The sequence below is a fragment of the Mustela lutreola genome, chromosome 14 (genome assembly GCF_030435805.1).
Source record: "Mustela lutreola isolate mMusLut2 chromosome 14, mMusLut2.pri, whole genome shotgun sequence".
Classification (NCBI taxonomy): Eukaryota; Metazoa; Chordata; class Mammalia; order Carnivora; family Mustelidae; genus Mustela; species Mustela lutreola.
This window is the reverse complement of record NC_081303.1, coordinates 28,056,213-28,083,374: the sequence shown is the minus strand read 5'-3', so window position 1 is coordinate 28,083,374 and position 27,162 is coordinate 28,056,213.

Sequence of the window (27,162 nt, the reverse complement as noted above, 5' to 3'; positions counted from 1 at the left end):
GAAACCCGCATAGAGCGAAAGCCTCTCTGCCGGGCATCCCCTCTGGGAAAGCACAGCATTCTGTGGGAAATCAGAGTCCGATCTGTGGGATGCTGCCTGCTGCTTGCCGGAGTTAGTCTCCACAACACGGTGTAGTAAACCCGCATGGAGTGAAATCCTCTTTGCCTGGGCACCCCTCTGCCTGAGAGAGAATCGCGGTGGCACCTGTGGAAGGAGCACGAAGGAAAGGGACACGTCTGTCACTGCAGAGCGACGGAAGCCTGGCTTCTAAGGAGACACGAGGGGAAGTTTAGGGCAGGGGAAAGGGCTCCACTCTGAGGAAGGAGTCATGACAGAAAGCATGCCTGTCCTGAGCCTTTGGGCCCAAGGAGCCAGCAACTCCTTGGCCACCTGTCCGTGGTGGAGACATGGGCTTGCCACCAGGCGCCTTCACTGAACTCGAGAAACAACTCCCAGAAAGAACTGGCCATCAGATGCCGTCTTCCTCCAGGATGTGGAAGCTTGGAGGAGGCATGGGTTTAAGGGGTAGGAGTGGGGACATTCCCCCAAAGCTCCCTATTCAGTGCACGGGCGATGTGCAAGGATCCTGTCACCTCTCCTTTCCTGTGGGTAAACCACTGGCCTAGTCCGCGAGTCCGCCTGAGTGCTAGAGTAAAAGGCCTAGCAATGCCTACACCGGGAGATGGTAGTGTGCATACAGTGCCATCCTAGGCTACTGCTCGGTTGTGGCTGTGTCTGCTTAGTTCGGCCTGGCAGGATGAACCCAGGACGCAAACATGGAGCCCGGGAAACAAGGCCCAAGAGACACCAGCTCTCCCGCAGCTCTTCTTGCCTGACGCGACTGAAGCCTTGCTGAGGAAGCAGCGGCGAAGTGCTGTTTGCTCCAAGCCAAAGCCTCTGCGAAAGCACAGCATTCGCTGAGAAAAGTTCTGCGGGCTGCTGCTGCTTGCCTGAGCCCAGTCTCTTGGTGGGAGAATTCCGCAAACAGCGAGGCCTCTTTGCCGGGGCGTCTCCCGTGGGAAAGCACAGCATTCGTTGGGAAATCAGAGTTGTGTTTGGGGATGCTGCTGCTGCTTGCCTGAGCTAGACTCCGCAGCACGTTGGAAGATACTCCCATGGAGCGAAATACTCTTTGCCCTAGCATCCCCTCTGCCTGAGAGATTAGCGTGGTCGCACACGTCTGTCACCGCGCTCCTCAGGAGCAAGTGTGGGGAAGGCGCAGCACGCCGCCCCAGGGGAAGACAAGGAGCCATTGGCCTTGGGGTCGGGAAACGCTCGGGAAGCAGGATAGCCTGCCGTGGCACGAACTCTAGGCCAGAGGCAAGACAAGTGTCCCCCGCTCCCTGTGCGGCGAGATGGAAGCCTGGCTGCTAAGGAGACATGAGGAGACGACTAGGGCAGAGGCGCGTGCTCCACTCTCAGGAAGGAGGCTGGGCAGAAGGCAGGCCTGTCCTGTGCCTCTGGTCCCAAGGGGACAGCATCTTCTTGGCAACCTGTCCCAAGGGCAGATTTGGGCTTGCCCCCAGGTGCCATACCCGGAACTCGCAGAAACAACCCCATGGAGAAACGGGCAGACAGATGCCGTCTTCCACCAAGATGTGGTAGCGTTGTGGGTGGCAGGGGGTGTCCCGGGGAAGGAGTGGAGACAGTCCCCCTCAGTTCCCCATCCCAGTGCACGGGCCGTGTGCAGGAATCCTGTCGCCTCCTCCCTCCTTTGTTGAAGGTACTGGCCTAGACCCCTAGACTGCCTGAGCGCCGGGGCAAAGGGCAGACCCCTACCTAAGCCAGGAGATGGTAATAGGCATAGAGTGCCATGCTAGGCCACGCACGCTACGGCAGGGTTGTGACTGTGTCTGCCTAGTTCGGCTTAGCAAGTTGAACCCCGGGCGCGAACTTGGAGCTCGGGAAAGCAAGGCCCAAGAGGCACCAGCTCTTCCGCGGCTCTTATTCCCTGCCGCGACAGAGAGAACGACCAAAGCCTGGCTGAGGAAGCAGCAGGGTAATGTGGTTCGTGCCAAGCTGAAAACCTCTGTGAAAGCACAGCATTCCCTGGCAAATCAGAGTCGGTTCTGTGGGCTGCTTTTGTTGCTAGCCTTAGCCTAGTATTCACATCACGATGGGAGAAACCCGCATAGAGCGAAAGCCTCTCTGCCAGGGCATCCCCTCTGGGAAAGCACAGCATTCTTTGGGAAATCAGAGTCGGTTCTGTGGGATGCTGCCTGCTGCTTGTCGGAGCTAGTCTCCAGAGCACGGTGTAATAAACCCGCATAGAGCGAAATCCTCTTTGCCTGGGCATCCCCTCTGCCTGAGAGAGAAGCGCTGTGGCGCCTGGGGAAGGAGCCTAAAGGAAAGGCACGCTTCTGTCACTACAGAGCGACGGAAGCCTGGCTGCTAAGGAGACACGAGGGGAAGATTAGGGCAGGGGAAAGGGCTACACTCTGAGGAAGGTGTCTGGGCAGAAAGCATGCCTGTCCTGAGCCTTTCGGCCAAACAGCCAGCAGCTCCTTGGCCACCTGTCCGTGGTGGAGACATGGGCTTGCCACCAGGCGCCTATGCTGAACTGGAGAAACAACTCCCAGAAAGAACACGCCATCATATGCTGTCTTCCTCCAGGATGTCGAAGCTTAGAGGAGGCACGTGGTTTAAGGGTTGGAGTGGGAAAAGTTCACCAAAGCTCCCTATTCAATGCATGGGCGGTGTTCAGGGATCCTGTCACCTCTCCTTTCCAGGTTGGGAAAGCACTGGTCTAGCCCGCGAGTCTGCCAGAGCGCCAGAGTAAAAGGCCTAGCGATGCCTACACCGGGAGATGGTAGTGTGAATAGAGTGCCATCCTACGCTACGCACGCTACTGCACGGTTGTGGCTGTGTCTGCTTAGTTCGGCCTGGCAGGGTGAACCCAGGACGCGAACATGGAGCCCGGGAAAGCAAGGCGCAAGAGGCACCAGCTCTCCCGCAGCTCTTCGTCCCTGATGTGACAGCTTTCCTGAGGAAGCAGCGGCGAAGTGTTGTTCGCTCCAAGACAAAACCTCTGCGAAAGCAGACCATTCGCAGAGAAATATTCTGTGGGCTGCTGCTGCTTGCCTGAGCACAGTCTCGCGGTGGGAGAAACCCGCATACAGTGAAAGCCTTTTTGCGTCGGCATCTCCCCTGAAAGCAATGTATTCATTGGTAAATCAGAGTGGGGTTAGGGGATGCTACTGCTACTTGCCTGAGCTAGTCTCCACAGCACGGTGGAAGATACCCGCATGGAGCGAAATACTCTTTGCCCTAGCATTCCCTCTGCCTGAGAGAGAAGCATGGTAACACACGTCTCTCACCGCGCACCCCAGGAGCAAGTGTGTGGAAGGTGCCGCACGCCGCCCCCGGGGAAGAGAAGGAACGTTGGCCTTGGGGTCGGGAAACGCTCGGGAAGCAGGATAGCGTGCCGTGGCATGAATAGCAGGCCTGTTGCAAGCCAAGTTTCCCCCGCTCCCTGTCCGGAGAGAAGGAAGCCTGGCTGCTAAGGAGACATGAGGGGAAGACCAGGGCAGGGGCGCATGCTCCACTCCGAGCAAGGAGTCTGGGCAGAAGGCAGGCCTGTCCTGTGCCTCTGGTCCCAAGGGGCCAGCATCTCCTTGGCCACCTGTGCCAAGGGCAGACGGGTTTGCCCAGAAAGGCCAAACCAGAACTCGCAGAAACAACCCCACGGAGAAACGTGTAGAGAGATGCCGTCTTCCCCCAAGATATGGCAGCTTTGTGTGTGGCAGGGTGTTTGCCTGGGAAGGAGTGGAGACAGTCTCCCACAGTTCCCCATCCCAGTGCAGGGGCCGTGTGCAGGGATCCTGTCGCCTCCCCTCTCCTGTGGTGAAGAGAGTGGCCTAGACCCCGAGTCTGCCTGAGCGCCAGAGCCAAAGGTAAAACCTTACATACGCCACTAGATGGTAATAGGCATAGAGTGCCATGCTAGGCCACGCACGCTGCTGCAGGGTTGTGACTGTGTCTGCTTAGTTCGGCTTAGCAAGGTGAACCGTGAGCGCGAACTTGGAGCCCGGGAAAGCAAGGCCCAAGAGGCACCAGCTCTCCCGCGGCTCTTATTCCCTGCCGCGACAGAGCGAACGACCCAAGCCTGGCTGAGGAAGCAGCAGGGAAGTGTGCTTCGCGCCAAGCTGAAAACCTCTGCGAAAGCACAGCAGTCCCTGGCAAGTCAGAGTCGGATCTGTGGGCTGCTTTTGTTGCTAGCCTTAGCCTAGTATTTACAGCACGATGGGAGAAACCCGCATAGAGCGAAAGCCTCTCTGCCGGGCATCCCCTCTGGGAAAGCACAGCATTCTGTGGGAAATCAGAGTCCGATCTGTGGGATGCTGCCTGCTGCTTGCCGGAGTTAGTCTCCACAACACGGTGTAGTAATCCCGCATGGAGCGAAATCCTCTTTGCCTGGGCACCCCTCTGCCTGAGAGAGAAGCGCGGTGGCACCTGTGGAAGGAGCACGAAGGAAAGGGACACGTCTGTCACTGCAGAGCGATGGAAGCCTGGCTGCTAAGGAGACACGAGGGGAAGTTTAGGGCAGGGGAAAGGCCTCCACTCTGAGGAAGGAGTCATGACAGAAAGCATGCCTGTCCTGAGCCTTTGGGCCCAAGGAGCCAGCAACTCCTTGGCCACCTGTCCGTGGTGGAGACATGGGCTTGCCACCAGGCGCCTTCACTGAACTCGAGAAACGACTCCCAGAAAGAACTGGCCATCAGATGCCGTCTTCCTCCAGGATGTGGAAGCTTGGAGGAGGCATGGGTTTAAGGGGAAGGAGTGGGGACATTCCCCCAAAGCTCCCTATTCAGTGCACGGGCGATGTGCTAGGATCCTGTCACCTCTCCTTTCCTGTGGGTAAACCACTGGCCTAGTCCGCGAGTCCGCCTGAGTGCCAGAGTAAAAGGCCTAGCAATGCCTACACCGAGAGATGGTAGTGTGCATACAGTGCCATCCTAGGCTACTGCTCGGTTGTGGCTGTGTCTGCGTAGTTCGGCCTGGCAGGATGAACCCAGGACGCAAACATGGAGCCCGGGAAACAAGGCCCAAGAGACACCAGCTCTCCCGCAGCTCTTCTTGCCTGACGCGACTGAAGCCTTGCTGAGGAAGCAGCGGCGAAGTGCTGTTTGCTCCAAGCCAAAGCCTCTGCGAAAGCACAGCATTCGCTGAGAAAAGTTCTGCGGGCTGCTGCTGCTTGCCTGAGCCCAGTCTCTTGGTGGGAGAATTCCGCAAACAGCGAGGCCTCTTTGCCGGGGCGTCTCCCGTGGGAAAGCACAGCATTCGTTGGGAAATCAGAGTTGTGTTTGGGGATGCTGCTGCTGCTTGCCTGAGCTAGTCTCCGCAGCACGTTGGAAGATACTCCCATGGAGCGAAATACTCTTTGCCCTAGCATCCCCTCTGCCTGAGAGATTAGCGTGGTCGCACACGTCTGTCACCGCGCTCCCCAGGAGCAACTGTGGGGAAGGCGCAACACGCCGCCCCAGGGGAAGACAAGGAGCCATTGGCCTTGGGGTCGGGAAACGCTCGGGAAGCAGGATAGCCTGCCGTGGCACGAACTGCAGGCCAGAGGCAAGACAAGTGTCCCCCGCTCCCTGTGCGGCGAGATGGAAGCCTGGCTGCTAAGGAGACATGAGGAGACGACTAGGGCAGAGGCGCGTGCTCCACTCTCAGGAAGGAGGCTGGGCAGAAGGCAGGCCTGTCCTGTGCCTCTGGTCCCAAGGGGACAGCATCTTCTTGGCAACCTGACCCAAGGGCAGATTTGGGCTTGCCCCCAGGTGCCATTCAAGGAACTCGCAGAAACAACCCCATGGAGAAACGGGCAGACAGATGCCGTCTTCCACCAAGATATGGTAGCGTTGTGGGTGGCAGGGGGTGTGCCGGGGAAAGAGTGGAGACAGTCCCCCTCAGTTCCCCATCCCAGTGCACGGGCCGTGTGCAGGAATCCTGTCGCCTCCTCCCTCCTTTGTTGAAGGTACTGGCCTAGACCCCGAGACTGCCTGAGCGCCGGGGCAAAGGGCAGACCCCTACCTAAGCCAGGAGATGGTAATAGGCATAGAGTGCCATGCTAGGCCACGCACGCTACTGCAGGGTTGTGACTGTGTCTGCCTAGTTCGGCTTAGCAAGTTGAACCCTGGGCGCGAACTTGGAGCTCGGGAAAGCAAGGCCCAAGAGGCACCAGCTCTTCCGAGGCTCTTATTCCCTGCCGCGACAGAGAGAACGACCAAAGCCTGGCTGAGGAAGCAGCAGGGTAATGTGGTTCGTGCCAAGCTGAAAACCTCTGTGAAAGCACAGCATTCCCTGGCAAATCAGAGTCGGTTCTGTGGGCTGCTTTTGTTGCTAGCCTTAGCCTAGTATTCGCATCACGATGGGAGAAACCCGCATAGAGCGAAAGCCTCTCTGCCAGGGCATCCCCTCTGGGAAAGCACAGCATTCTTTGGGAAATCAGAGTCGGTTCTGTGGGATGCTGCCTGCTGCTTGTCGGAGCTAGTCTCCAGAGCACGGTGTAATAAACCCGCATAGAGCGAAATCCTCTTTGCCTGGGCATCCCCTCTGCCTGAGAGAGAAGCGCTGTGGCGCCTGGGGAAAGAGCCTAAAGGAAAGGCACACTTCTGTCACTACAGAGCGACGGAAGCCTGGCTGCTAAGGAGACACGAGGGGAAGATTAGGGCAGGGGAAGGGCTACACTCTGAGGAAGGTGTCTGGGCAGAAAGCATGCCTGTCCTGAGCCTTTGGGCCAAACAGCCAGCAGCTCCTTGGCCACCTGTCCGTGGTGGAGACATGGGCTTGCCACCAGGCGCCTACCCTGAACTGGAGAAACAACTCCCAGAAAGAACACGCCATCATATGCTGTCTTCCTCCAGTATGTCGAAGCTTAGAGGAGGCACGTGGTTTAAGGGTTGGAGTGGGAACAGTTCACCAAAGCTCCCTATTCAATGCATGGGCGGTGTTCAGGGATCCTGTCACCTCTCCTTTCCAGGTTGGGAAAGCACTGGTCTAGCCCGCGAGTCTGCCAGAGCGCCAGAGTAAAAGGCCTAGCGATGCCTACACCGGGAGATGGTAGTGTGAATAGAGTGCCATCCTAGGCTACGCACGCTACTGCACGGTTGTGGCTGTGTCTGCTTAGTTCGGCCTGGCAGGGTGAACCCAGGACGCGAACATGGAGCCCGGGAAAGCAAGGCGCAAGAGGCACCAGCTCTCCCGCAGCTCTTCGTCCCTGATGTGACAGCTTTCCTGAGGAAGCAGCGGCGAAGTGTTGTTCGCTCCAAGCCAAAACCTCTGCGAAAGCAGACCATTCGCAGAGTAATATTCTGTGGGCTGCTGCTGCTTGCCTGAGCACAGTCTCGCGGTGGGAGAAACCCGCATACAGTGAAAGCCTTTTTGCGTCGGCATCTCCCCTGAAAGCAATGTATTCATTGGTAAATCAATGTGGGGTTAGGGGATGCTACTGCTACTTGCCTGAGCTAGTCTCCACAGCACGGTGGAAGATACCCGCATGGAGCGAAATACTCTTTGCCCAAGCATTCCCTCTGCCTGAGAGAGAAGCATGGTAACACACGTCTCTCACCACGCTCCCCAGGAGCAAGTGTGTGGAAGGTGCCGCACGCCGCCCCCGGGGAAGAGAAGGAACGTTGGCCTTGGGGTCGGGAAACGCTCGGGAAGCAAGATAGCGTGCCGTGGCTCGAAAAGCAGGCCTGTTGCAAGCCAAATTTCCCCCGCTCCCTGTCCGGAGAGAAGGAAGCCTGGCTGCTAAGGAGACATGACGGGATGACTAGGGCACGAGCGCATGCTCCACTCCGAGGAAGGAGTCTGGGCAGAAGGCAGGCCTGTCCTGTGCCTCTGGTCCCAAGGGGCCAGCATCTCCTTGGCCACCTGTGCCAAGGGCAGACGGGTTTGCCCCCAGAGGCCAAACCAGAACTCGCAGAAACAACCCCACGGAGAAACGTGTAGAGAGATGCCGTCTTCCCCCAAGATATGGCAGCGTTGTGTGTGGCAGGGGGTTTGCCTGGGAAGGAGTGGAGACAGTCCCCCACAGTTCCCCATCCCAGTGCAGGGGCCGTGTGCAGGGATCCTGTCGCCTCCCCTCTCCTGTGGTGAAGAGAGTGGCCTAGACCCCGAGTCTGCCTGAGCGCCAGAGCCAAAGGTAAAACCTTACATACGCCACTAGATGGTAATAGGCATAGAGTGCCATGCTAGGCCACGCACGCTGCTGCAGGGTTGGGACTGTGTCTGCTTAGTTCGGCTTAGCAAGGTGAACCGTGGGCGCGAACTTGGAGCCCGGGAAAGCAAGGCCCAAGAGGCACCAGCTCTCCCGCGGCTCTTATTCCCTGCCGCGACAGAGCGAACGACCCAAGCCTGGCTGAGGAAGCAGCAGGGAAGTGTGGTTCCCGCCAAGCTGAAAACCTCTGCGAAAGCACAGCAGTCCCTGGCAAGTCAGAGTCGGATCTGTGGGCTGCTTTTGTTGCTAGCCTTAGCCTAGTATTTACAGCACGATGGGAGAAACCCGCATAGAGCGAAAGCCTCTCTGCCGGGCATCCCCTCTGGGAAAGCACAGCATTCTGTGGGAAATCAGAGTCCGATCTGTGGGATGCTGCCTGCTGCTTGCCGGAGTTAGTCTCCACAACACGGTGTAGTAAACCCGCATGGAGTGAAATCCTCTTTGCCTGGGCACCCCTCTGCCTGAGAGAGAAGCGCGGTGGCACCTGTGGAAGGAGCACGAAGGAAAGGGACACGTCTGTCACTGCAGAGCGACGGAAGCCTGGCTTCTAAGGAGACACGAGGGGAAGTTTAGGGCAGGGGAAAGGGCTCCACTCTGAGGAAGGAGTCATGACAGAAAGCATGCCTGTCCTGAGCCTTTGGGCCCAAGGAGCCAGCAACTCCTTGGCCACCTGTCCGTGGTGGAGACATGGGCTTGCCACCAGGCGCCTTCACTGAACTCGAGAAACGACTCCCAGAAAGAACTGGCCATCAGATGCCGTCTTCCTCCAGGATGTGGAAGCTTGGAGGAGGCATGGGTTTAAGGGGAAGGAGTGGGGACATTCCCCCAAAGCTCCCTATTCAGTGCACGTGCGATGTGCAAGGATCCTGTCACCTCTCCTTTCCTGTGGGTAAACCACTGGCCTAGTCCGCGAGTCCGCCTGCGTGCCAGAGTAAAAGGCCTAGCAATGCCTACACCGGGAGATGGTAGTGTGCATACAGTGCCATCCTAGGCTACTGCTCGGTTGTGGCTGTGTCTGCTTAGTTCGGCCTGGCAGGATGAACCCAGGACGCAAACATGGAGCCCGGGAAACAAGGCCCAAGTGACACCAGCTCTCCCGCAGCTCTTCTTGCCTGACGCGACTGAAGCCTTGCTGAGGAAGCAGCGGCGAAGTGCTGTTTGCTCCAAGCCAAAGCCTCTGCGAAAGCACAGCATTCGCTGAGAAAAGTTCTGCGGGCTGCTGCTGCTTGCCTGAGCCCAGTCTCTTGGTGGGAGAATTCCGCAAACAGCGAGGCCTCTTTGCCGGGGCGTCTCCCGTGGGAAAGCACAGCATTCGTTGGGAAATCAGAGTTGTGTTTGGGGATGCTGCTGCTGCTTGCCTGAGCTAGTCTCCGCAGCACGTTGGAAGATACTCCCATGGAGCGAAATACTCTTTGCCCTAGCATCCCCTCTGCCTGAGAGATTAGCGTGGTCGCACACGTCTGTCACCGCGCTCCCCAGGAGCAAGTGTGGGGAAGGCGCTGCACGCCGCACCAGGGGAGGACAAGGAGCCATTGGCCTTGGGGTCGGGAAACGCTCGGGAAGCAGGATAGCCTGCCGTGGCACGAACTGCAGGCCAGAGGCAAGACAAGTGTCCCCCGCTCCCTGTGCGGAGAGATGGAAGCCTGGCTGCTAAGGAGACATGAGGAGACGACTAGGGCAGAGGCGCGTGCTCCACTTTCAGGAAGGAGGCTGGGCAGAAGGCAGGCCAGTCCTGTGCCTCTGGTCCCAAGGGGACAGCATCTTCTTGGCAACCTATCCCAAGGGCAGATTTGGGCTTGCCCCCAGGTGCCATTCACGGAACTCGCAGAAACAACACCATGGAGAAGCGGGCAGACAGATGCCGTCTTCCACCAAGATGTGGTAGCGTTGTGGGTGGCAGGGGGTGTGCCGGGGAAGGAGTGGAGACAGTCCCCCACAGTTCCCCATCCCAGTGCACGGGCCGTGTGCAGGAATCCTGTCGCCTCCTCCCTCCTTTGATGAAGGCACCGGCCTAGACCCCGAGACTGCCTGAGCGCCGGGGAAAAGGGCAGACCCCTACCTAAGCCAGGAGATGGTAATAGGCATAGAGTGCCATGCTAGGCCACGCACGCTACTGCAGGGTTGTGTCTGTGTCTGCTTAGTTCGGCTTAGCAAGTTGAACCCTGGGCGTGAACTTGGAGCTCGGGAAAGCAAGGCCCAAGAGGCACCAGCTCTTCCGCGGCTCTTATTCCCTGACGCGAAAGAGAGAACGACCAAAGCCTGGCTGAGGAAGCAGCAGGGTACTGTGGTTCGCGCCAAGCTGAAAACCTCTGTGAAAGCAGAGCAGTCCCTGGCAAATCAGAGTCGGTTCTGTGGGCTGCTTTTGTTGCTAGCCTTAGCCTAGTATTCACATCACGATGGGAGAAACCCGCATAGAGCGAAAGCCTCTCTGCCAGGGCATCCCCTCTGGGAAATCACAGCATTCTTTGGGAAATCAGAGTCGGTTCTGTGGGATGCTGCCTGCTGCTTGTCGGAGCTAGTCTCCAGAGCACGGTGTAATAAACCCGCATAGAGCGAAATCCTCTTTGCCTGGGCATCCCCTCTGCCTGAGAGAGAAGCGCTGTGGCGCCTGGGGAAGGAGCCTAAAGGAAAGGCACACTTCTGTCACTACAGAGCGACGGAAGCCTGCCTGCTAAGGAGACACGAGGGGAAGATTAGGGCAGGGGAAAGGACTACACTCTGAGGAAGGTGTCTGGGCAGAAAGCATGCCTGTCCTGAGCCTTTGGGCCAAACATCCAGCAGCTCCTTGGCCACCTGTCCGTGGTGGAGACATGGGCTTGCCACCAGGCGCCTACCCTGAACTGGAGAAACAACTCCCAGAAAGAACACGCCATCATATGCTGTCTTCCTCCAGGATGTCGAAGCTTAGAGGAGGCACGTGGTTTAAGGGTAGGAGTGGGAACAGTTCACCAAAGCTCCCTATTCAATGCATGGGCGGTGTTCAGGGATCCTGTCACCTCTCCTTTCCAGGTTGGGAAAGCACTGGTCTAGCCCGCGAGTCTGCCAGAGCGCCAGAGTAAAAGGTCTAGCGATGCCTACACCGGGAGATGGTAGTGTGAATAGAGTGCCATCCTAGGCTACGCACGCTACTGCACGGTTGTGGCTGTGTCTGCTTAGTTCGGCCTGGCAGGGTGAACCCAGGACGCAAACATGGAGCCCGGGAAAGCAAGGCGCAAGAGGCACCAGCTCTCCCGCAGCTCTTCTTCCCTGATGTGACAGCTTTCCTGAGGAAGCAGCGGCGAAGTGTTGTTCGCTCCAAGCCAAAACCTCTGCGAAAGCAGACCATTCGCAGAGAAATATTCTGTGGGCTGCTGCTGCTTGCCTGAGCACAGTCTCGCGGTGGGAGAAACCCGCATAGTGTGAAAGCCATTTTGCGTGGGCATCTCCCCTGGGAAAGCAAGGTATTCATTGGGAAATCAGAGTGGGGTTAGGGGATGCCACTGCTGCTTGCCTGAGCTAGTCTCCACAGCACGGTGGAAGATACCCGCATGGAGCGAAATACTCTTTGCCCAAGCATTCCCTCTGCCTGAGAGAGAAGCATGGTAACACACGTCTCTCACCACGCTCCCCAGGAGCAAGTGTGTGGAAGGTGCCGCTCGCCGCCCCCGGGGAAGAGAAGGAACGTTCGCCTTGGGGTCGGGAAACGCTCGGGAAGCAGGAGAGCGTGCCGTGGCACGAATAGCAGGCCTGTTGCAAGCCAAGTTTCCCCCGCTCCCTGTCCGGAGAGAAGGAAGCCTGGCTGCTAAGGAGACATGAGGGGAAGACTAGGGCAGGGGCGCATGCTCCACTCCGAGCAAGGAGTCTGGGCAGAAGGCAGGCCTGTCCTGTGCCTCTGGTCCCAAGGGGCCAGCATCTCCTTGGCCACCTGTGCCAAGGGCAGACGGGTTTGCCCCCAGAGGCCAAACCAGAACTCGCAGAAACAACCCCACGGAGAAACGGTTAGAGAGATGCCGTCTTCCCCCAAGATATGGCAGCGTTGTGTGTGGCAGGGGGTTTGCCTGGGAAGGAGTGGAGACAGTCCCCCACAGTTCCCCATCCCAGTGCAGGGGCCGTGTGCAGGGATCCTGTCGCCTCCCCTCTCCTGTGGTGAAGAGAGTGGCCTAGACCCCGAGTCTGCCTGAGCGCCAGAGCCAAAGGTAAAACCTTACATACGCCACTAGATGGTAATAGGCATAGAGTGCCATGCTAGGCCACGCACGCTGCTGCAGGGTTGGGACTGTGTCTGCTTAGTTCGGCTTAGCAAGGTGAACCGTGGGCGCGAACTTGGAGCCCGGGAAAGCAAGGCCCAAGAGGCACCAGCTCTCCCGCGGCTCTTATTCCCTGCCGCGACAGAGCGAACGACCAAAGCCTGGCTGAGGAAGCAGCAGGGAAGTTTGGTTCCCGCCAAGCTGAAAACCTCTGCGAAAGCACAGCAGTCCCTGGCAAGTCAGAGTCTGATCTGTGGGCTGCTTTTGTTGCTAGCCTTAGCCTAGTATTTACAGCACGATGGGAGAAACCCGCATAGAGCGAAAGCCTCTCTGCCGGGCATCCCCTCTGGGAAAGCACAGCATTCTGTGGGAAATCAGAGTCCGATCTGTGGGATGCTGCCTGCTGCTTGCCGGAGTTAGTCTCCACAACACGGTGTAGTAAACCCGCATGGAGCGAAATCCTCTTTGCCTGGGCACCCCTCTGCCTGAGAGAGAAGCGCGGTGGCACCTGTGGAAGGAGCACGAAGGAAAGGGACACGTCTGTCACTGCAGAGCGACGGAAGCCTGGCTTCTAAGGAGACACGAGGGGAAGTTTAGGGCAGGGGAAAGGGCTCCACTCTGAGGAAGGAGTCATGACAGAAAGCATGCCTGTCCTGAGCCTTTGGGCCCAAGGAGCCAGCAACTCCTTGGCCACATGTCCGTGGTGGAGACATGGGCTTGCCACCAGGCGCCTTCACTGAACTCGAGAAACAACTCCCAGAAAGAACTGGCCATCAGATGCCGTCTTCCTCCAGGATGTGGAAGCTTGGAGGAGGCATGGGTTTAAGGGGAAGGAGTGGGGACATTCCCCCAAAGCTCCCTATTCAGTGCACGTGCGATGTGCAAGGATCCTGTCACCTCTCCTTTCCTGTGGGTAAACCACTGGCCTAGTCCGCGAGTCCGCCTGAGTCCCAGAGTAAAAGGCCTAGCAATGCCTACACCGGGAGATGGTAGTGTGCATACAGTGCCATCCTAGGCTACTGCTCGGTTGTGGCTGTGTCTGCTTAGTTCGGCCTGGCAGGATGAACCCAGGACGCAAACATGGAGCCCGGGAAACAAGGCCCAAGAGACACCAGCTCTCCCGCAGCTCTTCTTGCCTGACGCGACTGAAGCCTTGCTGAGGAAGCAGCGGCGAAGTGCTGTTTGCTCCAAGCCAAAGCCTCTGCGAAAGCACAGCATTCGCTGAGAAAAGTTCTGCGGGCTGCTGCTGCTTGCATGAGCCCAGTCTCTTGGTGGGAGAATTCCGCAAACAGCGAGGCCTCTTTGCCGGGGCGTCTCCCGTGGGAAAGCACAGCATTCGTTGGGAAATCAGAGTTGTGTTTGGGGATGCTGCTGCTGCTTGCCTGAGCTAGTCTCCGCAGCACGTTGGAAGATACTCCCATGGAGCGAAATACTCTTTGCCCTAGCATCCCCTCTGCCTGAGAGATTAGCGTGGTCGCACACGTCTGTCACCGCGCTCCTCAGGTGCAAGTGTGGGGAAGGCGCAGCACGCCGCCCCAGGGGAAGACAAGGAGCCATTGGCCTTGGGGTCGGGAAACGCTCGGGAAGCAGGATAGCCTGCCGTGGCACGAACTCTAGGCCAGAGGCAAGACAAGTGTCCCCCCTCCCTGTGCGGCGAGATGGAAGCCTGGCTGCTAAGGAGACATGAGGAGACGACTAGGGCAGAGGCGCGTGCTCCACTCTCAGGAAGGAGGCTGGGCAGAAGGCAGGCCTGTCCTGTGCCTCTGGTCCCAAGGGGACAGCATCTTCTTGGCAACCTGTCCCAAGGGCATATTTGGGCTTGCCCCCAGGTGCCATACCCGGAACTCGCAGAAACAACCCCATGGAGAAACGGGCAGACAGATGCCGTCTTCCACCAAGATGTGGTAGCGTTGTGGGTGGCAGGGGGTGTGCCGGGGAAGGAGTGGAGACAGTCCCCCACAGTTCCCCATCCCAGTGCACGGGCCGTGTGCAGGAATCCTGTCGCCTCCTCCCTCCTTTGATGAAGGCACCGGCCTAGACCCCGAGACTGCCTGAGCGCCGGGGAAAAGGGCAGACCCCTACCTAAGCCAGGAGATGGTAATAGGCATAGAGTGCCATGCTAGGCCACGCACGCTACTGCAGGGTTGTGTCTGTGTCTGCTTAGTTCGGCTTAGCAAGTTGAACCCTGGGCGTGAACTTGGAGCTCGGGAAAGCAAGGCCCAAGAGGCACCAGCTCTTCCGCGGCTCTTATTCCCTGACGCGAAAGAGAGAACGACCAAAGCCTGGCTGAGGAAGCAGCAGGGTAATGTGGTTCGCGCCAAGCTGAAAACCTCTGTGAAAGCAGAGCAGTCCCTGGCAAATCAGAGTCGGTTCTGTGGGCTGCTTTTGTTGCTAGCCTTAGCCTAGTATTCACATCACGATGGGAGAAACCCGCATAGAGCGAAAGCCTCTCTGCCAGGGCATCCCCTCTGGGAAATCACAGCATTCTTTGGGAAATCAGAGTCGGTTCTGTGGGATGCTGCCTGCTGCTTGTCGGAGCTAGTCTCCAGAGCACGGTGTAATAAACCCGCATAGAGCGAAATCCTCTTTGCCTGGGCATCCCCTCTGCCTGAGAGAGAAGCGCTGTGGCGCCTGGGGAAGGAGCCTAAAGGAAAGGCACACTTCTGTCACTACAGAGCGACGGAAGCCTGCCTGCTAAGGAGACACGAGGGGAAGATTAGGGCAGGGGAAAGGACTACACTCTGAGGAAGGTGTCTGGGCAGAAAGCATGCCTGTCCTGAGCCTTTGGGCCAAACATCCAGCAGCTCCTTGGCCACCTGTCCGTGGTGGAGACATGGGCTTGCCACCAGGCGCCTACCCTGAACTGGAGAAACAACTCCCAGAAAGAACACGCCATCATATGCTGTCTTCCTCCAGGATGTCGAAGCTTAGAGGAGGCACGTGGTTTAAGGGTAGGAGTGGGAACAGTTCACCAAAGCTCCCTATTCAATGCATGGGCGGTGTTCAGGGATCCTGTCACCTCTCCTTTCCAGGTTGGGAAAGCACTGGTCTAGCCCGCGAGTCTGCCAGAGCGCCAGAGTAAAAGGTCTAGCGATGCCTACACCGGGAGATGGTAGTGTGAATAGAGTGCCATCCTAGGCTACGCACGCTACTGCACGGTTGTGGCTGTGTCTGCTTAGTTCGGCCTGGCAGGGTGAACCCAGGACGCAAACATGGAGCCCGGGAAAGCAAGGCGCAAGAGGCACCAGCTCTCCCGCAGCTCTTCTTCCCTGATGTGACAGCTTTCCTGAGGAAGCAGCGGCGAAGTGTTGTTCGCTCCAAGCCAAAACCTCTGCGAAAGCAGACCATTCGCAGAGAAATATTCTGTGGGCTGCTGCTGCTTGCCTGAGCACAGTCTCGCGGTGGGAGAAACCCGCATAGTGTGAAAGCCATTTTGCGTGGGCATCTCCCCTGGGAAAGCAAGGTATTCATTGGGAAATCAGAGTGGGGTTAGGGGATGCCACTGCTGCTTGCCTGAGCTAGTCTCCACAGCACGGTGGAAGATACCCGCATGGAGCGAAATACTCTTTGCCCAAGCATTCCCTCTGCCTGAGAGAGAAGCATGGTAACACACGTCTCTCACCACGCTCCCCAGGAGCAAGTGTGTGGAAGGTGCCGCTCGCCGCCCCCGGGGAAGAGAAGGAACGTTCGCCTTGGGGTCGGGAAACGCTCGGGAAGCAGGAGAGCGTGCCGTGGCACGAATAGCAGGCCTGTTGCAAGCCAAGTTTCCCCCGCTCCCTGTCCGGAGAGAAGGAAGCCTGGCTGCTAAGGAGACATGAGGGGAAGACTAGGGCAGGGGCGCATGCTCCACTCCGAGCAAGGAGTCTGGGCAGAAGGCAGGCCTGTCCTGTGCCTCTGGTCCCAAGGGGCCAGCATCTCCTTGGCCACCTGTGCCAAGGGCAGACGGGTTTGCCCCCAGAGGCCAAACCAGAACTCGCAGAAACAACCCCACGGAGAAACGGTTAGAGAGATGCCGTCTTCCCCCAAGATATGGCAGCGTTGTGTGTGGCAGGGGGTTTGCCTGGGAAGGAGTGGAGACAGTCCCCCACAGTTCCCCATCCCAGTGCAGGGGCCGTGTGCAGGGATCCTGTCGCCTCCCCTCTCCTGTGGTGAAGAGAGTGGCCTAGACCCCGAGTCTGCCTGAGCGCCAGAGCCAAAGGTAAAACCTTACATACGCCACTAGATGGTAATAGGCATAGAGTGCCATGCTAGGCCACGCACGCTGCTGCAGGGTTGGGACTGTGTCTGCTTAGTTCGGCTTAGCAAGGTGAACCGTGGGCGCGAACTTGGAGCCCGGGAAAGCAAGGCCCAAGAGGCACCAGCTCTCCCGCGGCTCTTATTCCCTGCCGCGACAGAGCGAACGACCAAAGCCTGGCTGAGGAAGCAGCAGGGAAGTTTGGTTCCCGCCAAGCTGAAAACCTCTGCGAAAGCACAGCAGTCCCTGGCAAGTCAGAGTCTGATCTGTGGGCTGCTTTTGTTGCTAGCCTTAGCCTAGTATTTACAGCACGATGGGAGAAACCCGCATAGAGCGAAAGCCTCTCTGCCGGGCATCCCCTCTGGGAAAGCACAGCATTCTGTGGGAAATCAGAGTCCGATCTGTGGGATGCTGCCTGCTGCTTGCCGGAGTTAGTCTCCACAACACGGTGTAGTAAACCCGCATGGAGCGAAATCCTCTTTGCCTGGGCACCCCTCTGCCTGAGAGAGAAGCGCGGTGGCACCTGTGGAAGGAGCACGAAGGAAAGGGACACGTCTGTCACTGCAGAGCGACGGAAGCCTGGCTTCTAAGGAGACACGAGGGGAAGTTTAGGGCAGGGGAAAGGGCTCCACTCTGAGGAAGGAGTCATGACAGAAAGCATGCCTGTCCTGAGCCTTTGGGCCCAAGGAGCCAGCAACTCCTTGGCCACATGTCCGTGGTGGAGACATGGGCTTGCCACCAGGCGCCTTCACTGAACTCGAGAAACAACTCCCAGAAAGAACTGGCCATCAGATGCCGTCTTCCTCCAGGATGTGGAAGCTTGGAGGAGGCATGGGTTTAAGGGGAAGGAGTGGGGACATTCCCCCAAAGCTCCCTATTCAGTGCACGTGCGATGTGCAAGGATCCTGTCACCTCTCCTTTCCTGTGGGTAAACCACTGGCCTAGTCCGCGAGTCCGCCTGAGTCCCAGAGTAAAAGGCCTAGCAATGCCTACACCGGGAGATGGTAGTGTGCATACAGTGCCATCCTAGGCTACTGCTCGGTTGTGGCTGTGTCTGCTTAGTTCGGCCTGGCAGGATGAACCCAGGACGCAAACATGGAGCCCGGGAAACAAGGCCCAAGAGACACCAGCTCTCCCGCAGCTCTTCTTGCCTGACGCGACTGAAGCCTTGCTGAGGAAGCAGCGGCGAAGTGCTGTTTGCTCCAAGCCAAAGCCTCTGCGAAAGCACAGCATTCGCTGAGAAAAGTTCTGCGGGCTGCTGCTGCTTGCATGAGCCCAGTCTCTTGGTGGGAGAATTCCGCAAACAGCGAGGCCTCTTTGCCGGGGCGTCTCCCGTGGGAAAGCACAGCATTCGTTGGGAAATCAGAGTTGTGTTTGGGGATGCTGCTGCTGCTTGCCTGAGCTAGTCTCCGCAGCACGTTGGAAGATACTCCCATGGAGCGAAATACTCTTTGCCCTAGCATCCCCTCTGCCTGAGAGATTAGCGTGGTCGCACACGTCTGTCACCGCGCTCCTCAGGTGCAAGTGTGGGGAAGGCGCAGCACGCCGCCCCAGGGGAAGACAAGGAGCCATTGGCCTTGGGGTCGGGAAACGCTCGGGAAGCAGGATAGCCTGCCGTGGCACGAACTCTAGGCCAGAGGCAAGACAAGTGTCCCCCCTCCCTGTGCGGCGAGATGGAAGCCTGGCTGCTAAGGAGACATGAGGAGACGACTAGGGCAGAGGCGCGTGCTCCACTCTCAGGAAGGAGGCTGGGCAGAAGGCAGGCCTGTCCTGTGCCTCTGGTCCCAAGGGGACAGCATCTTCTTGGCAACCTGTCCCAAGGGCATATTTGGGCTTGCCCCCAGGTGCCATACCCGGAACTCGCAGAAACAACCCCATGGAGAAACGGGCAGACAGATGCCGTCTTCCACCAAGATGTGGTAGCGTTGTGGGTGGCAGGGGGTGTCCCGGGGAAGGAGTGGAGACAGTCCCCCTCAGTTCCCCATCCCAGTGCACGGGCCGTGTGCAGGAATCCTGTCGCCTCCTCCCTCCTTTGTTGAAGGTACTGGCCTAGACCCCTAGACTGCCTGAGCGCCGGGGCAAAGGGCAGACCCCTACCTAAGCCAGGAGATGGTAATAGGCATAGAGTGCCATGCTAGGCCACGCACGCTACTGCAGGGTTGTGACTGTGTCTGCCTAGTTCGGCTTAGCAAGTTGAACCCCGGGCGCGAACTTGGAGCTCGGGAAAGCAAGGCCCAAGAGGCACCAGCTCTTCCGTGGCTCTTATTCCCTGCCGCGACAGAGAGAACGACCAAAGCCTGGCTGAGGAAGCAGCAGGGTAATGTGGTTCGTGCCAAGCTGAAAACCTCTGTGAAAGCACAGCATTCCCTGGCAAATCAGAGTCGGTTCTGTGGGCTGCTTTTGTTGCTAGCCTTAGCCTAGTATTCACATCACGATGGGAGAAACCCGCATAGAGCGAAAGCCTCTCTGCCAGGGCATCCCCTCTGGGAAAGCACAGCATTCTTTGGGAAATCAGAGTCGGTTCTGTCGGATGCTGCCTGCTGCTTGTCGGAGCTAGTCTCCAGAGCACGGTGTAATAAACCCGCAGAGAGCGAAATCCTCTTTGCCTGGGCATCCCCTCTGCCTGAGAGAGAAGCGCTGTGGCGCCTGGGGAAGGAGCCTAAAGGAAAGGCACACTTCTGTCACTACAGAGCGACGGAAGCCTGGCTGCTAAGGAGACACGAGGGGAAGATTAGGGCAGGGGAAAGGGCTACACTCTGAGGAAGGTGTCTGGGCGGAAAGCATGCCTGTCCTGAGCCTTTGGGCCAAACAGCCAGCAGCTCCTTGGCCACCTGTCCGTGGTGGAGACATGGGCTTGCCACCAGGCGCCTATGCTGAACTGGAGAAACAACTCCCAGAAAGAACACGCCATCATATGCTGTCTTCCTCCAGGATGTCGAAGCTTAGAGGAGGCACGTGGTTTAAGGGTTGGAGTGGGAAAAGTTCACCAAAGCTCCCTATTCAATGCATGGGCGGTGTTCAGGGATCCTGTCACCTCTCCTTTCCAGGTTGGGAAAGCACTGGTCTAGCCCGCGAGTCTGCCAGAGCGCCAGAGTAAAAGGCCTAGCGATGCCTACACCGGGAGATGGTAGTGTGAATAGAGTGCCATCCTAGGCTACGCACGCTACTGCACGGTTGTGGCTGTGTCTGCTTAGTTCGGCCTGGCAGGGTGAACCCAGGACGCGAACATGGAGCCCGGGAAAGCAAGGCGCAAGAGGCACCAGCTCTCCCGCAGCTCTTCGTCCCTGATGTGACAGCTTTCCTGAGGAAGCAGCGGCGAAGTGTTGTTCGCTCCAAGACAAAACCTCTGCGAAAGCAGACCATTCGCAGAGAAATATTCTGTGGGCTGCTGCTGCTTGCCTGAGCACAGTCTCGCGGTGGGAGAAACCCGCATACAGTGAAAGCCTTTTTGCGTCGGCATCTCCCCTGAAAGCAATGTATTCATTGGTAAATCAGAGTGGGGTTAGGGGATGCTACTGCTACTTGCCTGAGCTAGTCTCCACAGCACGGTGGAAGATACCCGCATGGAGCGAAATACTCTTTGCCCTAGCATTCCCTCTGCCTGAGAGAGAAGCATGGTAACACACGTCTCTCACCGCGCACCCCAGGAGCAAGTGTGTGGAAGGTGCCGCACGCCGCCCCCGGGGAAGAGAAGGAACGTTGGCCTTGGGGTCGGGAAACGCTCGGGAAGCAGGATAGCGTGCCGTGGCATGAATAGCAGGCCTGTTGCAAGCCAAGTTTCCCCCGCTCCCTGTCCGGAGAGAAGGAAGCCTGGCTGCTAAGGAGACATGAGGGGAAGACCAGGGCAGGGGCGCATGCTCCACTCCGAGCAAGGAGTCTGGGCAGAAGGCAGGCCTGTCCTGTGCCTCTGGTCCCAAGGGGCCAGCATCTCCTTGGCCACCTGTGCCAAGGGCAGACGGGTTTGCCCAGAAAGGCCAAACCAGAACTCGCAGAAACAACCCCACGGAGAAACGTGTAGAGAGATGCCGTCTTCCCCCAAGATATGGCAGCTTTGTGTGTGGCAGGGTGTTTGCCTGGGAAGGAGTGGAGACAGTCTCCCACAGTTCCCCATCCCAGTGCAGGGGCCGTGTGCAGGGATCCTGTCGCCTCCCCTCTCCTGTGGTGAAGAGAGTGGCCTAGACCCCGAGTCTGCCTGAGCGCCAGAGCCAAAGGTAAAACCTTACATACGCCACTAATGGTAATAGGCATAGAGTGCCATGCTAGGCCACGCACGCTGCTGCAGGGTTGTGACTGTGTCTGCTTAGTTCGGCTTAGCAAGGTGAACCGTGAGCGCGAACTTGGAGCCCGGGAAAGCAAGGCCCAAGAGGCACCAGCTCTCCCGCGGCTCTTATTCCCTGCCGCGACAGAGCGAACGACCCAAGCCTGGCTGAGGAAGCAGCAGGGAAGTGTGCTTCGCGCCAAGCTGAAAACCTCTGCGAAAGCACAGCAGTCCCTGGCAAGTCAGAGTCGGATCTGTGGGCTGCTTTTGTTGCTAGCCTTAGCCTAGTATTTACAGCACGATGGGAGAAACCCGCATAGAGCGAAAGCCTCTCTGCCGGGCATCCCCTCTGGGAAAGCACAGCATTCTGTGGGAAATCAGAGTCCGATCTGTGGGATGCTGCCTGCTGCTTGCCGGAGTTAGTCTCCACAACACGGTGTAGTAATCCCGCATGGAGCGAAATCCTCTTTGCCTGGGCACCCCTCTGCCTGAGAGAGAAGCGCGGTGGCACCTGTGGAAGGAGCACGAAGGAAAGGGACACGTCTGTCACTGCAGAGCGATGGAAGCCTGGCTGCTAAGGAGACACGAGGGGAAGTTTAGGGCAGGGGAAAGGCCTCCACTCTGAGGAAGGAGTCATGACAGAAAGCATGCCTGTCCTGAGCCTTTGGGCCCAAGGAGCCAGCAACTCCTTGGCCACCTGTCCGTGGTGGAGACATGGGCTTGCCACCAGGCGCCTTCACTGAACTCGAGAAACGACTCCCAGAAAGAACTGGCCATCAGATGCCGTCTTCCTCCAGGATGTGGAAGCTTGGAGGAGGCATGGGTTTAAGGGGAAGGAGTGGGGACATTCCCCCAAAGCTCCCTATTCAGTGCACGGGCGATGTGCTAGGATCCTGTCACCTCTCCTTTCCTGTGGGTAAACCACTGGCCTAGTCCGCGAGTCCGCCTGAGTGCCAGAGTAAAAGGCCTAGCAATGCCTACACCGAGAGATGGTAGTGTGCATACAGTGCCATCCTAGGCTACTGCTCGGTTGTGGCTGTGTCTGCGTAGTTCGGCCTGGCAGGATGAACCCAGGACGCAAACATGGAGCCCAGGAAACAAGGCCCAAGAGACACCAGCTCTCCCGCAGCTCTTCTTGCCTGACGCGACTGAAGCCTTGCTGAGGAAGCAGCGGCGAAGTGCTGTTTGCTCCAAGCCAAAGCCTCTGCGAAAGCACAGCATTCGCTGAGAAAAGTTCTGCGGGCTGCTGCTGCTTGCCTGAGCCCAGTCTCTTGGTGGGAGAATTCCGCAAACAGCGAGGCCTCTTTGCCGGGGCGTCTCCCGTGGGAAAGCACAGCATTCGTTGGGAAATCAGAGTTGTGTTTGGGGATGCTGCTGCTGCTTGCCTGAGCTAGTCTCCGCAGCACGTTGGAAGATACTCCCATGGAGCGAAATACTCTTTGCCCTAGCATCCCCTCTGCCTGAGAGATTAGCGTGGTCGCACACGTCTGTCACCGCGCTCCCCAGGAGCAACTGTGGGGAAGGCGCAACACGCCGCCCCAGGGGAAGACAAGGAGCCATTGGCCTTGGGGTCGGGAAACGCTCGGGAAGCAGGATAGCCTGCCGTGGCACGAACTGCAGGCCAGAGGCAAGACAAGTGTCCCCCGCTCCCTGTGCGGCGAGATGGAAGCCTGGCTGCTAAGGAGACATGAGGAGACGACTAGGGCAGAGGCGCGTGCTCCACTCTCAGGAAGGAGGCTGGGCAGAAGGCAGGCCTGTCCTGTGCCTCTGGTCCCAAGGGGACAGCATCTTCTTGGCAACCTGACCCAAGGGCAGATTTGGGCTTGCCCCCAGGTGCCATTCAAGGAACTCGCAGAAACAACCCCATGGAGAAACGGGCAGACAGATGCCGTCTTCCACCAAGATATGGTAGCGTTGTGGGTGGCAGGGGGTGTGCCGGGGAAAGAGTGGAGACAGTCCCCCTCAGTTCCCCATCCCAGTGCACGGGCCGTGTGCAGGAATCCTGTCGCCTCCTCCCTCCTTTGTTGAAGGTACTGGCCTAGACCCCGAGACTGCCTGAGCGCCGGGGCAAAGGGCAGACCCCTACCTAAGCCAGGAGATGGTAATAGGCATAGAGTGCCATGCTAGGCCACGCACGCTACTGCAGGGTTGTGTCTGTGTCTGCCTAGTTCGGCTTAGCAAGTTGAACCCTGGGCGCGAACTTGGAGCTCGGGAAAGCAAGGCCCAAGAGGCACCAGCTCTTCCGAGGCTCTTATTCCCTGCCGCGACAGAGAGAACGACCAAAGCCTGGCTGAGGAAGCAGCAGGGTAATGTGGTTCGTGCCAAGCTGAAAACCTCTGTGAAAGCACAGCATTCCCTGGCAAATCAGAGTCGGTTCTGTGGGCTGCTTTTGTTGCTAGCCTTAGCCTAGTATTCGCATCACGATGGGAGAAACCCGCATAGAGCGAAAGCCTCTCTGCCAGGGCATCCCCTCTGGGAAAGCACAGCATTCTTTGGGAAATCAGAGTCGGTTCTGTGGGATGCTGCCTGCTGCTTGTCGGAGCTAGTCTCCAGAGCACGGTGTAATAAACCCGCATAGAGCGAAATCCTCTTTGCCTGGGCATCCCCTCTGCCTGAGAGAGAAGCGCTGTGGCGCCTGGGGAAAGAGCCTAAAGGAAAGGCACACTTCTGTCACTACAGAGCGACGGAAGCCTGGCTGCTAAGGAGACACAAGGGGAAGATTAGGGCAGGGGAAGGGCTACACTCTGAGGAAGGTGTCTGGGCAGAAAGCATGCCTGTCCTGAGCCTTTGGGCCAAACAGCCAGCAGCTCCTTGGCCACCTGTCCGTGGTGGAGACATGGGCATGCCACCAGGCGCCTACCCTGAACTGGAGAAACAACTCCCAGAAAGAACACGCCATCATATGCTGTCTTCCTCCAGTATGTCGAAGCTTAGAGGAGGCACGTGGTTTAAGGGTTGGAGTGGGAACAGTTCACCAAAGCTCCCTATTCAATGCATGGGCGGTGTTCAGGGATCCTGTCACCTCTCCTTTCCAGGTTGGGAAAGCACTGGTCTAGCCCGCGAGTCTGCCAGAGCGCCAGAGTAAAAGGCCTAGCGATGCCTACACCGGGAGATGGTAGTGTGAATAGAGTGCCATCCTAGGCTACGCACGCTACTGCACGGTTGTGGCTGTGTCTGCTTAGTTCGGCCTGGCAGGGTGAACCCAGGACGCGAACATGGAGCCCGGGAAAGCAAGGCGCAAGAGGCACCAGCTCTCCCGCAGCTCTTCGTCCCTGATGTGACAGCTTTCCTGAGGAAGCAGCGGCGAAGTGTTGTTCGCTCCAAGCCAAAACCTCTGCGAAAGCAGACCATTCGCAGAGTAATATTCTGTGGGCTGCTGCTGCTTGCCTGAGCACAGTCTCGCGGTGGGAGAAACCCGCATACAGTGAAAGCCTTTTTGCGTCGGCATCTCCCCTGAAAGCAATGTATTCATTGGTAAATCAGAGTGGGGTTAGGGGATGCTACTGCTACTTGCCTGAGCTAGTCTCCACAGCACGGTGGAAGATACCCGCATGGAGCGAAATACTCTTTGCCCTAGCATTCCCTCTGCCTGAGAGAGAAGCATGGTAACACACGTCTCTCACCGCGCACCCCAGGAGCAAGTGTGTGGAAGGTGCCGCACGCCGCCCCCGGGGAAGAGAAGGAACGTTGGCCTTGGGGTCGGGAAACGCTCGGGAAGCAGGATAGCGTGCCGTGGCATGAATAGCAGGCCTGTTGCAAGCCAAGTTTCCCCCGCTCCCTGTCCGGAGAGAAGGAAGCCTGGCTGCTAAGGAGACATGAGGGGAAGACCAGGGCAGGGGCGCATGCTCCACTCCGAGCAAGGAGTCTGGGCAGAAGGCAGGCCTGTCCTGTGCCTCTGGTCCCAAGGGGCCAGCATCTCCTTGGCCACCTGTGCCAAGGGCAGACGGGTTTGCCCAGAAAGGCCAAACCAGAACTCGCAGAAACAACCCCACGGAGAAACGTGTAGAGAGATGCCGTCTTCCCCCAAGATATGGCAGCTTTGTGTGTGGCAGGGTGTTTGCCTGGGAAGGAGTGGAGACAGTCTCCCACAGTTCCCCATCCCAGTGCAGGGGCCGTGTGCAGGGATCCTGTCGCCTCCCCTCTCCTGTGGTGAAGAGAGTGGCCTAGACCCCGAGTCTGCCTGAGCGCCAGAGCCAAAGGTAAAACCTTACATACGCCACTAATGGTAATAGGCATAGAGTGCCATGCTAGGCCACGCACGCTGCTGCAGGGTTGTGACTGTGTCTGCTTAGTTCGGCTTAGCAAGGTGAACCGTGAGCGCGAACTTGGAGCCCGGGAAAGCAAGGCCCAAGAGGCACCAGCTCTCCCGCGGCTCTTATTCCCTGCCGCGACAGAGCGAACGACCCAAGCCTGGCTGAGGAAGCAGCAGGGAAGTGTGCTTCGCGCCAAGCTGAAAACCTCTGCGAAAGCACAGCAGTCCCTGGCAAGTCAGAGTCGGATCTGTGGGCTGCTTTTGTTGCTAGCCTTAGCCTAGTATTTACAGCACGATGGGAGAAACCCGCATAGAGCGAAAGCCTCTCTGCCGGGCATCCCCTCTGGGAAAGCACAGCATTCTGTGGGAAATCAGAGTCCGATCTGTGGGATGCTGCCTGCTGCTTGCCGGAGTTAGTCTCCACAACACGGTGTAGTAATCCCGCATGGAGCGAAATCCTCTTTGCCTGGGCACCCCTCTGCCTGAGAGAGAAGCGCGGTGGCACCTGTGGAAGGAGCACGAAGGAAAGGGACACGTCTGTCACTGCAGAGCGATGGAAGCCTGGCTGCTAAGGAGACACGAGGGGAAGTTTAGGGCAGGGGAAAGGCCTCCACTCTGAGGAAGGAGTCATGACAGAAAGCATGCCTGTCCTGAGCCTTTGGGCCCAAGGAGCCAGCAACTCCTTGGCCACCTGTCCGTGGTGGAGACATGGGCTTGCCACCAGGCGCCTTCACTGAACTCGAGAAACGACTCCCAGAAAGAACTGGCCATCAGATGCCGTCTTCCTCCAGGATGTGGAAGCTTGGAGGAGGCATGGGTTTAAGGGGAAGGAGTGGGGACATTCCCCCAAAGCTCCCTATTCAGTGCACGGGCGATGTGCTAGGATCCTGTCACCTCTCCTTTCCTGTGGGTAAACCACTGGCCTAGTCCGCGAGTCTGCCTGAGTGCCAGAGTAAAAGGCCTAGCAATGCCTACACCGAGAGATGGTAGTGTGCATACAGTGCCATCCTAGGCTACTGCTCGGTTGTGGCTGTGTCTGCGTAGTTCGGCCTGGCAGGATGAACCCAGGACGCAAACATGGAGCCCAGGAAACAAGGCCCAAGAGACACCAGCTCTCCCGCAGCTCTTCTTGCCTGACGCGACTGAAGCCTTGCTGAGGAAGCAGCGGCGAAGTGCTGTTTGCTCCAAGCCAAAGCCTCTGCGAAAGCACAGCATTCGCTGAGAAAAGTTCTGCGGGCTGCTGCTGCTTGCCTGAGCCCAGTCTCTTGGTGGGAGAATTCCGCAAACAGCGAGGCCTCTTTGCCGGGGCGTCTCCCGTGGGAAAGCACAGCATTCGTTGGGAAATCAGAGTTGTGTTTGGGGATGCTGCTGCTGCTTGCCTGAGCTAGTCTCCGCAGCACGTTGGAAGATACTCCCATGGAGCGAAATACTCTTTGCCCTAGCATCCCCTCTGCCTGAGAGATTAGCGTGGTCGCACACGTCTGTCACCGCGCTCCCCAGGAGCAACTGTGGGGAAGGCGCAACACGCCGCCCCAGGGGAAGACAAGGAGCCATTGGCCTTGGGGTCGGGAAACGCTCGGGAAGCAGGATAGCCTGCCGTGGCACGAACTGCAGGCCAGAGGCAAGACAAGTGTCCCCCGCTCCCTGTGCGGCGAGATGGAAGCCTGGCTGCTAAGGAGACATGAGGAGACGACTAGGGCAGAGGCGCGTGCTCCACTCTCAGGAAGGAGGCTGGGCAGAAGGCAGGCCTGTCCTGTGCCTCTGGTCCCAAGGGGACAGCATCTTCTTGGCAACCTGACCCAAGGGCAGATTTGGGCTTGCCCCCAGGTGCCATTCAAGGAACTCGCAGAAACAACCCCATGGAGAAACGGGCAGACAGATGCCGTCTTCCACCAAGATATGGTAGCGTTGTGGGTGGCAGGGGGTGTGCCGGGGAAAGAGTGGAGACAGTCCCCCTCAGTTCCCCATCCCAGTGCA